This window comes from Bos grunniens, chromosome 27 (assembly GCF_055505025.1).
Source record: "Bos grunniens cultivar Pamir isolate PY7600 chromosome 27, Bosgru_T2T1.0, whole genome shotgun sequence".
NCBI classification, from domain to species: Eukaryota; Metazoa; Chordata; class Mammalia; order Artiodactyla; family Bovidae; genus Bos; species Bos grunniens.
In genome coordinates, this window is record NC_141191.1 from 4,863,778 (window position 1) to 4,878,626 (window position 14,849).

Sequence of the window (14,849 nt, forward strand, 5' to 3'; positions counted from 1 at the left end):
CTGGCTTTCAGTAACTCACAGTATCCATGTGAGACATATTTCCCCTTTCTATGTAAGAAAGGTACCATCAGCTAGCTACCTGCCACACCCCAGAAGGCTGGAATGAGGACATAATGAAATGGACAAGGGTTTTGTTAAACATGAAGATCTACATAAAAAAAGGTAGGCTTTTACCTCACAGTATCCCCAAACTGAGAGTCCCTTGGACAAAACTTGAGAGTCACTTGGACTGCAAGGAGATCCAACCAGTCTATCCTAAGGGAAATCAGTCCTGGGTGTTCATTGGAAGGACTGATGCTGAAGCTGAAACTCCAATACTTTGACCACCCGATGTGAAGAACTGACTCATTTGAAAAGACCCTGATATGGGAAAGATTGAGGGCAGGAAGAGAAGGAGATGACAGAGGATGAGATGGTTGGATGGCATCACCAACTCAATGGACAAGAGTTTGAGCAAGCTCTGGGAGTTGGTGATGGACAGGGAGGCCTGGCATGCTGCAGTCCCTGGGGTCACAAAGGGTCAGACACGACTGATCGACTGAACTGACCCCAAACCTGAGGTGGCCTTGTCATTCTTCTTTCAGTTAGACACAACACATTTCTCTTATGGATATGCTGGCCTACAATTTTTTTCCTAAATCTCATTATTTATTTTTTTTAATTTATTTTTAGAGTGGTTTAAAAATGAGTGGAAGGTACAGAGATTGCCCATATACCTCTGTCCTTACACAGGCACAGCCTCCCTTATTACCAGCATCTCCACCAGATGGTCCACTTCTTACAGCTGAGGAGCCTTCACTAACACGTCAGTCAGCACCCAGAGTGCCCAGTTCACACTGGGGTTCCCTCTTGGTGCTGTACACTCTGTGGTTTGAACTAACGGATGAAGACCTTTCACTGCCTTAAATTGTGTCTGCATTCTGCCTGTCAGTACCATTATTTTTAACATAAAATTTCTTTAAGTCTTTGAGATCCCTAACAAATCATTAATGTTCTCTTTACCTGGAAGACACAGAACCACTACTCTAGAACTGACTACCCTTGTGCTTGTAGCTAATTATTTTGAGTGTCACCACCTTTTTTCCCACCAATCAATGACTCTTACATAATTTTCAACCTTGCTTCAGATTTCACTGTGTTCTGTTGCCCTCCTGAGTCCAGCAGCCCTAGTGTGGCTCAGTGTACAATTATCTAGTTCTCTGTGTACAACTAACTAGCTCATCTTTGAGGCATTCTTAAAACAATTTTATTGAGCCAATTCCCATACCATAAAGGTCTCCAAGAGTATCATCAGTAATATTCAGCGTATGCAGAGTTTTACAGCCATTGCCAGTCTCTCTTCAGAAAAGTTTGGCATCCCCAAAACAAATCCTGTCCCCATTGGCGGTCCCTCTTCGTTTGTTCCCCCCACCCCACCCCAGATCATGGACACCACAGGCTACTCTCTGTCTCTGGGGATTTGCTGATTCTGCACACACAAACAGAACCCAACAATGCGTGATAATTTCGACTGGCATCTTCAACTCAGTGTAGCGTTTTCAAGGTGTAGCCCTGTTTCAGATTCTATATCCTGCTTAGCTGTTTACCTGTCTAAAACAGGAAAATGGAAAATGGTACAAATGAACTTATTTGCAAAACAGAAATAAAAGCCACAGGTGTAGAAAACAAACTTATGGTTACCACGTGGGGGATCAGGGAGAGGTGAAAAGTGGGAGACTAGGATTGATGGATGCACACTACTATATATAAAATAGGTAACCAGCAAGGACCTACTGTATAGCACAGGGTAATGACCTATATAAGGAAAGAATCTAAGATAGAGTGGGTATATGTAAAACCATGCACTTTGCTGTACACTTGAAACAGAAGATTGTAAACAACTATACTTCAATCATTTTTTTTTTTTTTTAAAGAGTTCATCAGTATCCCAAAAAGCCAGTTTCTAGCTGAGATTGTCACTTGGTCTAGACATTCTGGACAGGAGGCTGTTACTGCCCAAAGCCAAATATTATACATTGTTCAGAGTTAAATCATTTGGAAAGACTTACTGGGATCACAGAACTTTGAGATGCATATGCTTGAGAGAGTGAGACAAAAGAGGTGACTTTTCTGGTAAGATCCACATGAGCCCTGATGGGCAGGTGCAGTGGCTGGATTCTGCAACATTCTCATTCCTGGAGAATATAGCTGGAGATTTTAGAGGACAAAATTCTATGGGACTTTTCATTGTTTACTTAAAATGAATTGCAGGTCTGAAAAAGGGGTATAAATACTCAAAAGAGACATCTAAATGTTTAGAAATTATGTTCAGGTGATAATCAAAGAATAATGCAATTAGAACAGCATTATGTCTGGGCATTTTAACAAAAGTGTAATGTGATTTTTCTGGGTTTCAAAAATATATCTGTACATCTATATTGTGTTTATATCTACATTCCTCTTAATTTGTCAAATCGTTAGTCTGGGCAGATTTTTTAGTATCAGTGCATGAAATGTGTGAATGAATGACCCACCTCCCATTTTATAGACATTAAAATTTGAGGTATATGTAAGGACATAATTCTCTAACAGAGGGATAGATGGATCAACAAATTGCTATTATCATATATATGTGTGTGTGTGTGTGTGCATGTGTATGTGTGTGTGTGTGTATGTGTGTGTGTATAAAGCCTATTCTATCACTGAGCTATGTTAATGGCATGTGTCAGGATACATAAGCTGAAATAACAGAAAAGAACAGGAATTCATAATGAAACGGCTAATCACACTTACTAGCCCAGAAAGATGTGTACATCCTACATGGGCCATATTCAAGGACAGCAGGTTATATGGTCAATCTGATTTTTAAGACCTTTTTTCCACACTCAGACTTACTTGAAACAATCATATCTTTACTTTGAACGTCTACCTTTGTATGCACAGTATCAGTTGAAGTTTAATTTGCTTTTAAGTACTGGCCTTTACTCTCGTCAGCGTATCTATAATTTACTTTTCTATTCTTCCTTTCTTATGGGACTAGGACATAGGACACAATTGTAAAACATTCTCCCTTGTGAGACAACTGTGATAACCATCGAGTACGGTAAAATCTATGTAAGATATGTAAAGAGATGCTCGAGATAACATTTTTTAAAATAGCTACATTTTAACAAATTTCTTTATAATTTTTATGAAGGATTAATTGCTATGTATTCATGGAAAAATTAAGCTTGTATTAATACTTTATACATCTGTATTTATGTTGGAAATCCATCACAAAATGGAAAAAAGATAATTCTTCAACACCACCCCCCCAAAGTTGTAGCTTTTAATTCAGATAAGATAGGAAATTAAATAGCACAACCAACAATAAGGAGAAATGAATCATTTAGTTATCCTAAATGATTATCCTAAAAAATAGTTATCCTAAAAAATATTACAAATGTAAGGAAAACATTTTATTTTCATTCATTTACTGTTGTTTTTAAAATAATGAGTTAGTTCACTGGCTCTTCCAAGGATGACCAAGATAATCTGCATAATAACTAGTTTTTGGTGTCCTTACAAATTGGATTTTTCTCTGTTAGACATGCTCTCATTCATTGCCATTGGTGTTCTTTAGATGCCCAAACTGTTTAATTTTGGTGCAGTAGGAGCTCAGCAAGGGGTCTCCAAGTTCATCCTCAGTCACACAAAACAGCTGTCTTTCATGAATAACAACATGGGCTTGAATCATTCTGCCCATTTTTTTTTTTTTGGCCAAAGTTCTTGATTCAGCCATTTTTAAAGAAGCCCTGATACATTGATTAGAAAAAGGTATTTAGAAACAACAATCTGGGTGCCAGAAGTGCTCATTGTAATGGGTTACTTTTTCTAGAACTTTTCAGTAGAGCTATAAAAATTTTCTTTTTTTAAAGAAAATACAGAGAGAGAATAAGATGGCAGAGGAGTAGGTGGACACGGAGTACGTCTCTCTCCAAGGATACATCAGGAATACATCTTCAGACAAAGAAGTGCATGCAGAACATCAGCTGAGACCGGTCAGGAGGAAAGGAATATACAGAACCATGCAAAACTAGGTAGGATGAAGGAACTAGAGGGAAAAACAGGAGTGTTAGTAGGACTGGATCTGCTCTAGGCAGGTGGGAAAACTGAAGCAGGGGTCCAATCACCACATGGGGGTAATTGTCTGGATCAGAGGAGAAACATTTAAGGCTGAGAGTGAAACAGCTGATCTGTGGCAGCCTAAATGGAATGAAACTCAGACAGTCCTTGCCACAGCCATATGTTCCCCTGACAGGAATGAGGGTCCACTGGAAGGCAAAGTGGCTGGGAGCTGGAGTTTAGGGATTGTGGAACATTTCCAGGGTGAGGGCTGCTGTTAACTGTGAAGAGACAGATGTGAAGGAGGAGACTGTGGTGAGAAATGCCTGTGGAGGAAAGCCAGGCAGCCATGGAAGCAAGGCAATACTGCTGAGTCATGCAGAGGGGGTGAGCCAGCACCATAGCAGCAATGGCAGCTGAACAACAGAGAGGCTGGCCCAGAGAGTGCCTAACACACTGAACTACAGAGTAGGACCCCAGCCGGGCGGGGGGGTGGGGGGGGCCCTCTATGTGCCTGATGCACTGAGCAGCAGAGAAGGACCCCAGGCAAGGGAACCCTCTAAGTGCCTGAATGGGCGGAGCCATGGAGAAAGACTGGCCAAAGAGACCTTCTGATTGCCACCTGGCTCGAAAGCTCTGATTGCCACAAGAGGCTCGAAAAAATACTCTGAGAGGGCCCTAACTTCTAAGGCAAGGCAGTCTGTGTCTCTGCACACTTGCTGCCACCAGGGTCCCCACAAGCCAAGCAGCTGCATCAACTTCACACTCAACTCTCACTGGGGCAGAGCTGCCACATGCAAAAATAGTCTTGTATCTATGCACGCAGGATTGCTGCAGTAATGTCCGACTCTTTGCAATCCTGTAGACTGTGGCCTTCCAGGCTTCTCTGTCAGGGTTGGGGGTTCTCCAGGCAAGAACACTGAAGCAAATTGGCCAGTACTCATTGCCATACCCTTCTAGAGCACTACATTTCCTGCTGCCCTAGCGGCCAACTCCCCTGAGTACCTGGTGCTACCAGGACCCCTGCTACTCAAGCAGCTGCACCACCTCCACACCTCACAGGGGCCAACCCAAGTCCTCCAGGGCAGCCTCAGGAGCAAACCCCAGTGGACGACCCACATGCAGAGGTGGAAATAAAACTACAATTGAAACCCAGGGTCAGTGTGGCTAAGGAAGAAGACCCAAAACCTTCCCACCAGCTGTACAAGTTTTGGATTAAATCCGCATGATCAACTAGGCAGACTCTGTGTCTATGGAATATATAAAAGGACACTGAGAGCTCCCACAAAAGAAAACACACTAGTTCTGATAGCTGTGGACATTGGAGGTAAAAACACACAGGAGTGGACCAGATTAGAATCTGAGCTGCTCTCACAGCAGGTCGAGAGACCAGGACGGCATTGGAGGGCATGCTAGGGAGGTGAAGTGGACTGTGACTCCAAGTGAGGGAAAGGATTCTTACAGCAGTAACTCAAGAAAAACATTTATTATTCTTATGTTTTGACTTATTCTGTAGATTCTTTTGGATTTTTTCCCCTGCCTCTGTTGTAGTTGCTGATTTCATTGGCACTATGAAATCAAATTAAGCTTTTGAGCTTCCCCCCCCCCCCCCCAGTCACATTTTCTATTGCTGTTATAAACCTCTGCCTCTACATTGGGCTTTTGCAGCTCTGTGGAGTTTTCCTTTTTATTTTCTCTCTCTTTTTTTAATTTTAATTTTTTATTTTTTAAACAGATTTTCTACATTGATTTCTTTGTTTGTTTTTCCTACTGTGCTTTCTCCCTTGCAATTAATCTTTAATGTATATAAATCTTCTTCATCTTCATTTAACTTTTTATATCTATTCTTTCTTTACTTTCCTCTCAAAATATTGGTTAGTTTTGTTTTCATTACTTTATTCCCCACTTGGCACTTTTCTTTAGTTTTGTTTTCCAGTTTGTGCTTTAGTTAGTTTTGTTCTTAACTGGTAAATATAATTTTTTATTTCCTTTGTTCACCAGATGAGTCTACTGTAGTTTATTTTTGTTGGACTGTTTTCACTTTGCTCAAATGTGTATATATATATGTGTGTGTGTGTATACTCCATTATTTAAATTACCATTTTCATGATTTTGTAACTGCAATTTGCCTGGTGTTCATCTTTGGTTTCTTGTTTTTGAATATTTGTTTTAATCTCACTTAATGTCATAACAAACCAAGTATGGTATCTTCGTTCCTGACTAAAGACCAAGCCCTAAGCCTTTGGAGAGGGAGCACTGACTCCAAGACCCTAGACTACCAGAGAACTAACCCTAGGGAGTATCAAATAGTGAGAATTCACACAAAGGAAACCACGTGAATAATAAAAGAACCAGTATCACCCAACCACCAGCAGCACCCTGTGGAGGATGCTTCATCTAAACAACAAACAAAACAAAAATACAAACCCAGTCATCAGCAGACAGGATTACCACAACACTGGGCCTTGCCCATCAGAGGAAAAACAAACAAACAAGAACTCAACACAAATCACACTCTATACGAAGCTTATACAAACCAAACTTAGGAGGGCAGAAACCAAAATGAAGAAAGAATTCAACCTTAGAGCTTGGGAAAAGTGAAAGTGAAAAGTGAAAGTGAAGTCCCTCAGTCGTGTCCGACTCTTTGGGATCCCATGGACTGCAGCCTTCCAGGCTCCTCCTTCCATGGGATTCTCCAGGCAAGAGTACTGAAGTGGGTTGCCATTTCCTTCTCCAGGGGATCTTCCCAACCCAGGGATCAAACCCTGGTCTCCTGCATTCCAGGCAGATGCTTTAACCTCTGAGCCACCAGGGAAGCCCCAAGATGACAAAGGAGACCTCAAACACAGTAAGTTAAAAATAATAATAATAATAATGAAAAAGCAGATAAATACTACACAAATGAAGGAATAAATTAGAAACACAGAAGTCCAAATAAATGAAGAGGAAATGGCAAACTACTTGAAAAAAAAATTGGAATAGTGATAGTAAAGATGATCAAAAACCTTGAAAACAAAATGGAGAAAATGCAAGAATCAATTAACAAAGAACTAGAAGCATTGAAGAATAAACATACAGAGACAAACAACAAAATTACTGAAATTAAAAATACTCTAGAAGGAATCAATAGCAGAATATCTGAAGCAGAAAAACAAATCAGTGAGCTGGAAGATAAAAAGGTAGAAATAACTTCTGAAGAGCAGAATAAAGTAAAAAGAATGAAAAGAATTGAGGATAGTCTCAGAGACTTCAGGGACAATATCAAACACACCAACATTCAAATTATAGGGGTCCCAGAAGAAGAAGAAGCGGAGAAGGTAATGGCACCCCACTCCAGTACTCTTGCCTGGAAAATCCCATGGACAGAGGAGCCTGGTAGGCTGCAGTCCATGGGGTCGCTAGGAGTTGGACACAATCGAGCGACTTCACTTTCACTTTTCACTTACATGCATTGGAGAAGGAAATGGCAAGCCACTCCAGTGTTCTTGCCTGGAGAATCCCAGGGATGGGGGAGCCTGGTGGGCTGCCATCTCTGGGGTCGCACAGAGTCGGACATGACTGAAGCGACTTAGCAGCAGCAGAAGAGAAAAAGAGTGTGTGAGGAAATTTCTGAAGAGATTATAGCTGAAAATTCCCCCAACATGGAAAAGGAAATAGTCAATCAAGTCCAAGAGGCACAAAGAGTCCCATACAGGATAAACCCAAGGAGAAACGCATGAAGAAACATACTAATAAAACTAACAAAGACTAAACACAAAGAAAGTATATTAAAAAAGCAACAAGTGGAAAGCAACAAGTAACATATAAGGGAAACCCCTATGCTTAATAGCTGATCTTTCAGCAGAAACACTGCAGGCCATAGGGAATGGCAGGACATATTTAAAGTATTGATTATATATATATTTATATTTTTTATATTTATAAAAAATATTTGCTGTCACAGTCTTCTCCTGCCCCACTGACTGCAGCTGAAGAAGAATTAAGACAGATTAAAATTAATGAGGTACAAACTGACGTGAGTGTGGACGCTAAGCATCAAACACTACAAGGAGTAGCATTTCCTATTTCTCAAGAAGCTTTTCAAGCTTTGGAAAAATTGAATAACAGACAGCTGAACTATGTACAATTGGAAATAGATATAAAAAATGAAATCATAATTTTGGCCAACACAATAAATACAGAACTAAAAGATTTGCCAAAGAGGATTCCCAAAGATGCAGCACGTTATCATTTCTTTCTGTATAAACATTCTCATGAAGGAGACTATTTGGAGTCTATAGTTTTTATTTATTCAATGCCTGGATACACATGCAGTATAAGAGAACGAATGCTGTATTCTAGCTGCAAGAGCCCTCTGCTAGAGATTGTAGAAAGACAACTACAAATGGACATCATTAGAAAGATCGAGATAGACAATGGGGATGAGTTGACTGCAGACTTCCTTTATGAAGAAGTACATCCCAAGCAGCATGCACATAAACAAAGTTTTGCAAAACCAAAAGGCCCTTCAGGAAAAAGAGGAATTCGAAGAATAATTAGGGGTCCAGCTGAAACTGAAGCTACTACTGAATAAAGTTATTATAATACTAGTTTTTTAAGAGTCCAGCTTTTAGTACAGGAGAACTGAAATCATTCCATGTTGATACAGAGTAGAGGGGAAAATTGTACTTTTTGAAAATTAGCACTTTTCACTTCTGTATGTTTATGAAATTAATGTTAAAGAAGACTTATGATTTCTGAGTTAAATCTAGAAAAGAATTCAATATAATGATGTTTAATTTCATCACAGTTTTCATAGAGTGATTATTCCACAGTTTTCATATAATTCTTAAAATTTTATACAGTTGGGCCAATTCCAGAAAAGGCTAATGTCCAAAAGTAAGATACAAGTCTTATTACTGTTTGATGATACATCTTTTTTTTTTTTTTTTAAGGGAGAAAGACCTTAAAATATTCATTCCACTTAATGAATACGTTAAGGACCAGGTTAGGTTATTTTCTAAGCTGAAAACTTCATGTGCCTAGGAAAAAGTGGAAAGTTGCTTGCTCTGAAGAGCAGTGCTCACTCAGACCGTGGGATCATATCTGCAATGTTTAGACGGTGCTTTATTGCAGCAGTCTTTTCTATTTGACTTTCTGGTTTTTTAAATGGCTTTAAAGTTGCAGAAGATCAGCTCACTCTGAAGCCTTAAGGGTACTAGATATTTTCTATACTATAGGACTTCTGATGATGTTGAAAGACATGTTTAAATACCTTTATTAAATTCTCATTCTAGTGCTATAAAATTTTTTCCATTTCAAAAGTAATTCATTTCATTATATGTAGTGTGAGGCAAAATATTTATGTTTAATTGAATATCAAGTTAATATTTGAAAGAAAACAAAACCGTTGTCAACAATATTGAAAACATTTTAAACATCACGATTGATTTGTCAAAAACCATACACTAATAGGCAAATTGTGTTCTTTATCACTTTTGAATGAATGTCCAGATTTAATAAAATTATTTTAAAGTCCTGGTAAAAAAAAAAAATAAATAAAGTATTGAAAGGGGAAAATCTACAACTAAGATTACAGTACCTGACAAGGATCTCATTTAAAGTTGATGGGGAAATAAAAAGCTTTTCTTACAAGCAAAAGTTAAGAGAATTCAGTACTACCAAACCAGCTTTACAACAAATGTTAAAGGAACTTATATAGACAAGAAATACAAGAGATGAGAAAAGATCTACAAAATCAACCCCAAACAATTAAGAAAATGGCAATAGGAACATCAGATCAGATCAGTCGCTCAGTCGTGTCCGACTCTTTGTGACCCCATGAATCGCAGCACGCCAGGCCTCCCTGTCCATCACCAACTCCCGGAGTTCACTCAGACTCACGTCCATCGAGTCAGTGATGCCATCCAGCCATCTCATCCTCTGTCGTCCCCTTCTCCTCCTGCCCCCAATCCCTCCCAGCATCAGAGTCTTTTCCAATGAGTCAACTCTTTGCATGAGGTGGCCAAAGTACTGGAGTTTCAGCTTTAGCATCAGTCCTTCCAAAGAAATCCCAGGGCTGATCTCCTTCAGAATGGACTGGTTGGATCTCCTTGCAGTCCAAGGGACTCTCAAGAATCTTCTCCAACACCACAGTTCAAAAGCATCAATTCTTCGGCGCTCAGCCTTCTTCACAGTCCAACTCTCACATCCATACATGGCCACAGGAAAACCATAGCCTTGACTAGATGAACCTTTGTTGGCAAAGTAATGTCTCTGCTTTTGAATATGCTATCTAGGTTGGTCATAACTTTCCTTCCAAGGAGTAAGCGTCTTTTAATTTCATGGCTGCAGTCACCATCTGTAGTGATTTTGGAGCCCAGAAAAATAAAGTCTGACACTGTTTCCACTGTTTCCCCATCTATTTCCCATGAAGTGGTGGGACTGGATGCCATGATCTTCGTTTTCTGAACATATATATCAATAATTACTTTAAATGTAAATGGATTAAATGCTCCAACCCAAAGACACAGCCTGGCTGAATGGATAGAAAAACAAGACCCATGTATATGCTGTTTATAAGAAACCCACTTCAGACCTAAAGACACACATAGACTGAAAGTGAAAGGATGGAAAAATATATTGCATGCAAAAGAAAGCTGCAGTAGCAATCCTCATATCAGACAAAATAGACCTGAAAATAAAAGGAAAATACATGAGTCACTCTTCCTATTCAAATATAACAGGATTACTAAATTTACTTCTTTAATTGTGCAGTTTTCTCTTGTGTACTTATACTAAAAATTGGAAGATTTGGATTTTAACAATATTAAATGTGATGGTTTGGGGCTTCCCTGATAGCTCAGTTAGTAAAGAATCCATCTGCACTGCAGGAGAGCCTGGTTCAATTCCTGGGTAAGGAAGATCCACTGGAGAAGAGATAGGCTACCCACTTCAGTATTGTTGGGCTTCTCTTGTAGCTCAGTTGGTAAAGAATCTACCTGCAATGAGGTAGACCTGGGTTTGACCCCTGCATTGGGAAGATCCCTTGGAGAAGAGAAAGGCTACCCACTCTAGTATTCTGGCCTGGAGAAGTCCATGGGTCTGCAAAGAGTTGGACACAACTGCACGACTTTCACTATTCACACTAATGGAATGGTTTATCTCTAAAATGTGTAAACAAAAGTCTCAGAACACCAATATTACTAACAATATTTTGAAAAGAGTTAAAAAAATTAAGTATTTTATGAGGGGGGGTAGGTGTATGCCACTAAGTCAGCATCTGTGCTATCCAGCTGACCTTTGAAAAAGAGAGGTTAGGGAGGGGTAACCACCCTACAGCCAGAGTTCCATATAACCATCTCTTGGTATTCACAGGGTCTGGTTCCAGGGCCCACCTCAGATATCAAAATCACATATGCTCAAGTCCTGATTTGGGAATAATTTTTTGTTTGTTTTTATTTATATACTTTCAATTTTAAATATAACCAAACATACATGTCCCCTCATCTTTCATAGATGTGTGGTTTCATCCCATATACATTATTTCCATCTTGTATCTGGAGAAGGGAATGGCAATCTACTCCAATATTCTTGCCTGGAGAATCCCATTGACAGAAGAGCCATTCACAAAGAGTCACACATGACTGAGCAACTAACACCACTACACTGTCTTTTTCAGTTAATAATAAATCTTGAATATTACAATGTGATAATATCAAGATATTTCACCTTCCTTTTTACAACAGCATACTACAAAAAGCGGCCCCTTATTAAACTGTAGTACATTCACAATGATGTACTATAAAAAGGAAGTCCTTTGACAGTGAAACGTAGCCCTTTCTATAGCATTTATATTCATTGTGGATGTAAGTTCATCGCCTCTGCAGGTGAATATTTAGAATATTTAAAGGTTATTTATCTAAGTTTTGCTGTCATAAATAGTGCTGGAAGGAAAAGCCTTGCATATATATCTTTTTTTTTTTTTTTTTTACTTTCACCAGTAAGTATTTGGGATAGATTCCTAGAACTTAGTTTGCTGTGTAGACTATAATGGCTATGTAATTTTATTAGATACTGCCAAATTTCCTTTCATAGAGGGTGTAGCATTTATCATTCTTAACAAAGTATGAATGTGTCAGCTTTTCTGAAATCTCATTAATGGGGTATGTTGTCAACTGTGTGTTTTTGCCAGTTAGATAAATGGGAAATGATATGTCATGATTTTATTTTGCATTTCTCTTAATATAGCATATATATTTTGATAAGGTCATATTTAAAATACCAGAAGTGGGTTACTTAAACCAGACTTGGTGATCAAAGAAAATTCAGTTAAAATTAAGAAATATGACTTATTTTTAAATGTGAATTTATTCATAAGTATAATTTATGATACTTGGGGTCCTATTGTAATTTTCAAAAATAAAACTGTTATTTAAGCAATGTAAGTCACAGGAAAATGTAATTTATCAAAAGGTATTTGACATAGGAGCAAGTTACCATGAATGCCACAGATTTATTTTTAAAAATAAGGTATAGGAGCAGTGGTCCCAAGATGGCAGAGGAATAGGATGGGGAGACCACTTTCTCCCTCACAAATTCATCAAAAGATCATTTGAATGTTGAGCCACTTCCACAAAATAACTTCTGAATGCTGGCAGAGGACACTAGGAACCCAGAAAGGCAGCACAATCTTTTCAAAATGAGGTAGGACAAAATGTAAAAGACAAAAACAGAGACAAAAGATTTAGGGACAGAGACCCATCATGGGCAGGAACTGTGAAGGAGGAGAAGTTCCCACACAGTAACCATCTCACAGGAGTGTCTGTGGGGAGTTTTGGAATCTCAAAAGGCAACATAACTGGGAGGAAAAAACAAAACAAAATAAAACAACAACAACAACCCACAAAGTATGCATCTTACCCCAACTACAAGCAGAGACAGAGAAGTGGCACAGACGCTCCTGTCCATCACCAGCGAGTCGGGGCTGGGCAGAGAGGCACAGACTGCATCACCATTCCTTAGGGTCAGGACCAGGCTTGAATGCCCTGAGAACAATCTGAGGGAGCTAATGTGAGATAGCAATCCAAATCAGGATTGCCAGAGAGAGACACACCCACAAAAATATCTTTCCCACAAAAAGCTCTAATACTGCACAGTGACCCCTGGTGCACTTACAGAACAAGGGATTGACCAAATTACAAAGGAGAGCAAGCTGGCTGCCATATAGGGCCCTCCTTCCCAGGAGGCAGAGAGGCAGGCATGTCACAGCCAGATCCAGAAGGCAAGGGGCTGCTTCAATCTTGTCCCTAGAGATTGCATTTTCCACCAAACTGTGAGCAGGCTCCTAGTCGCTAACCACGTCTTCCTGGGATAGTAGATGGTTGACATCTGCCAGGAGTGTCACAGCCTGAGATCAGCTCCCCAAAGGAGACGCACAGCACACTTGGGAGACCAAGTGGCTGGCACCAGGGAGGTGAATAAGACATACAGCCCACCTGGGACAGTGTGCTCACCAAACATCTGGTCACCAGAGCTTTTCAGACCTGGGAAGGGCACAAAACACACAACCCAACTGGGTCTGTGCCCCTGCAGAGCACCTGAGAACCTGAGATGCTTAGACCTGGGGAGTGCACGAAATGCAGGGTCCACTTGGGACAGTGCCCTTGCAGAGTACCCTGGAGCCTGAGAAGTGTGGACCCAGGAAGTACATGCTGCCTTGGGCTGTGGCAAACCCAGTGTGGTCCATCCACTGCGAGCACTCCCCACACATACCAGCGTATTTGTTTGCAGTGCCCCTCCCTCTGCACAACACGAGTGAGCCTAAATAAGTGGCCACCTTTGCGATCTTGTGTCAGGGCAGAAATCAGACTCTGAAGAGGCTTGCAAACAAAGGAAACCAATACAATCAAAGAAGGGGCAACCACTCTGGAAGTGACAGGTGCAACAGATTAAAACCCTGCAATTGATACTGAGACTGTGGTTTTGAGAAACACCTAGAGACCTTGAGAAACAGTACAAGCCAAAACAAAGAACTATGTGACACTGAACTGACCCCACACTGCCCACAACAACTCCAGAGAAATTCCAAGATATATTTTTACTATTATCACTCTTTATTTTTTAATATTTCTTTATTACTCCTTTAACTTTCATTTTTACAGCCTACTAATACTTTTCAAAAAACACCCCATTTTTTAAACAAATTACACATTAAAAAAAAATTTTGTGATAGATTAGTTTTTTATTTTCTATATTGTATTTTTGAGAATCTAACCTCTACTCTAGGTTTTTAATCTTTGCTTTTTGATATCTGTTATCAATTTTGTACCTTTACAAATCTAATCCTCACTATCCATTTTCACTTTGTGATTTGATTACTGGCCTGATTGCTTTCTTCCCTTTTGACTCTCCCTTCTGCTCCAGGTTACCTCTATCTCCTTCCTCTCTCTTCTCTACATAATTCTGTGAATCACTCTGGGTGTTCCAAGTTGTGGAGAGCACTTCGAGATTTGATTAGTGGCCTGGCTGCTCTCTCCGCTATTGACTCCCCCTCTTCTCCTCCCAATCACCTCTATCTCCCTCCTCCCTCTTCTCTTCTCTATGTAACTCCATGAATCTCTCTGGGTGTTCCTGGCTGTGGAGAACTGTTTTACCATTAACCTAGGGGATTTATCTTCATACTGAATTATGGAGAAGTCTTGAGACTACTGTAAGAGAAGGACCAAAAGCCAGAGGCAGGAGGCTTAACTCCATAACTTGAGAACACAGGAGAACTGACTCCAGGG

The 14,849-nt window shown here is 39.9% G+C and overlaps 1 protein-coding gene and 1 pseudogene across 2 annotated transcripts in view; one reads left to right on the forward strand and one right to left on the reverse strand.

Annotated features, from left to right (window-relative positions):
• LOC147343416 (twinfilin-1 pseudogene) overlaps positions 1-8,869 on the forward strand; it is a 30,422-nt pseudogene extending 21,553 nt beyond the window's left edge. The window contains exon 3 of the transcript XR_015155955.1: positions 7,969-8,869. The product of XR_015155955.1 is annotated as a twinfilin-1 pseudogene (transcript). The remainder of the gene's footprint in view (positions 1-7,968) is intronic.
• The window catches only part of CSMD1 (CUB and Sushi multiple domains 1), a 2,074,203-nt gene that overhangs the window by 1,539,048 nt on the left and 520,306 nt on the right, over positions 1-14,849 (reverse strand). The window lies entirely within an intron of this gene.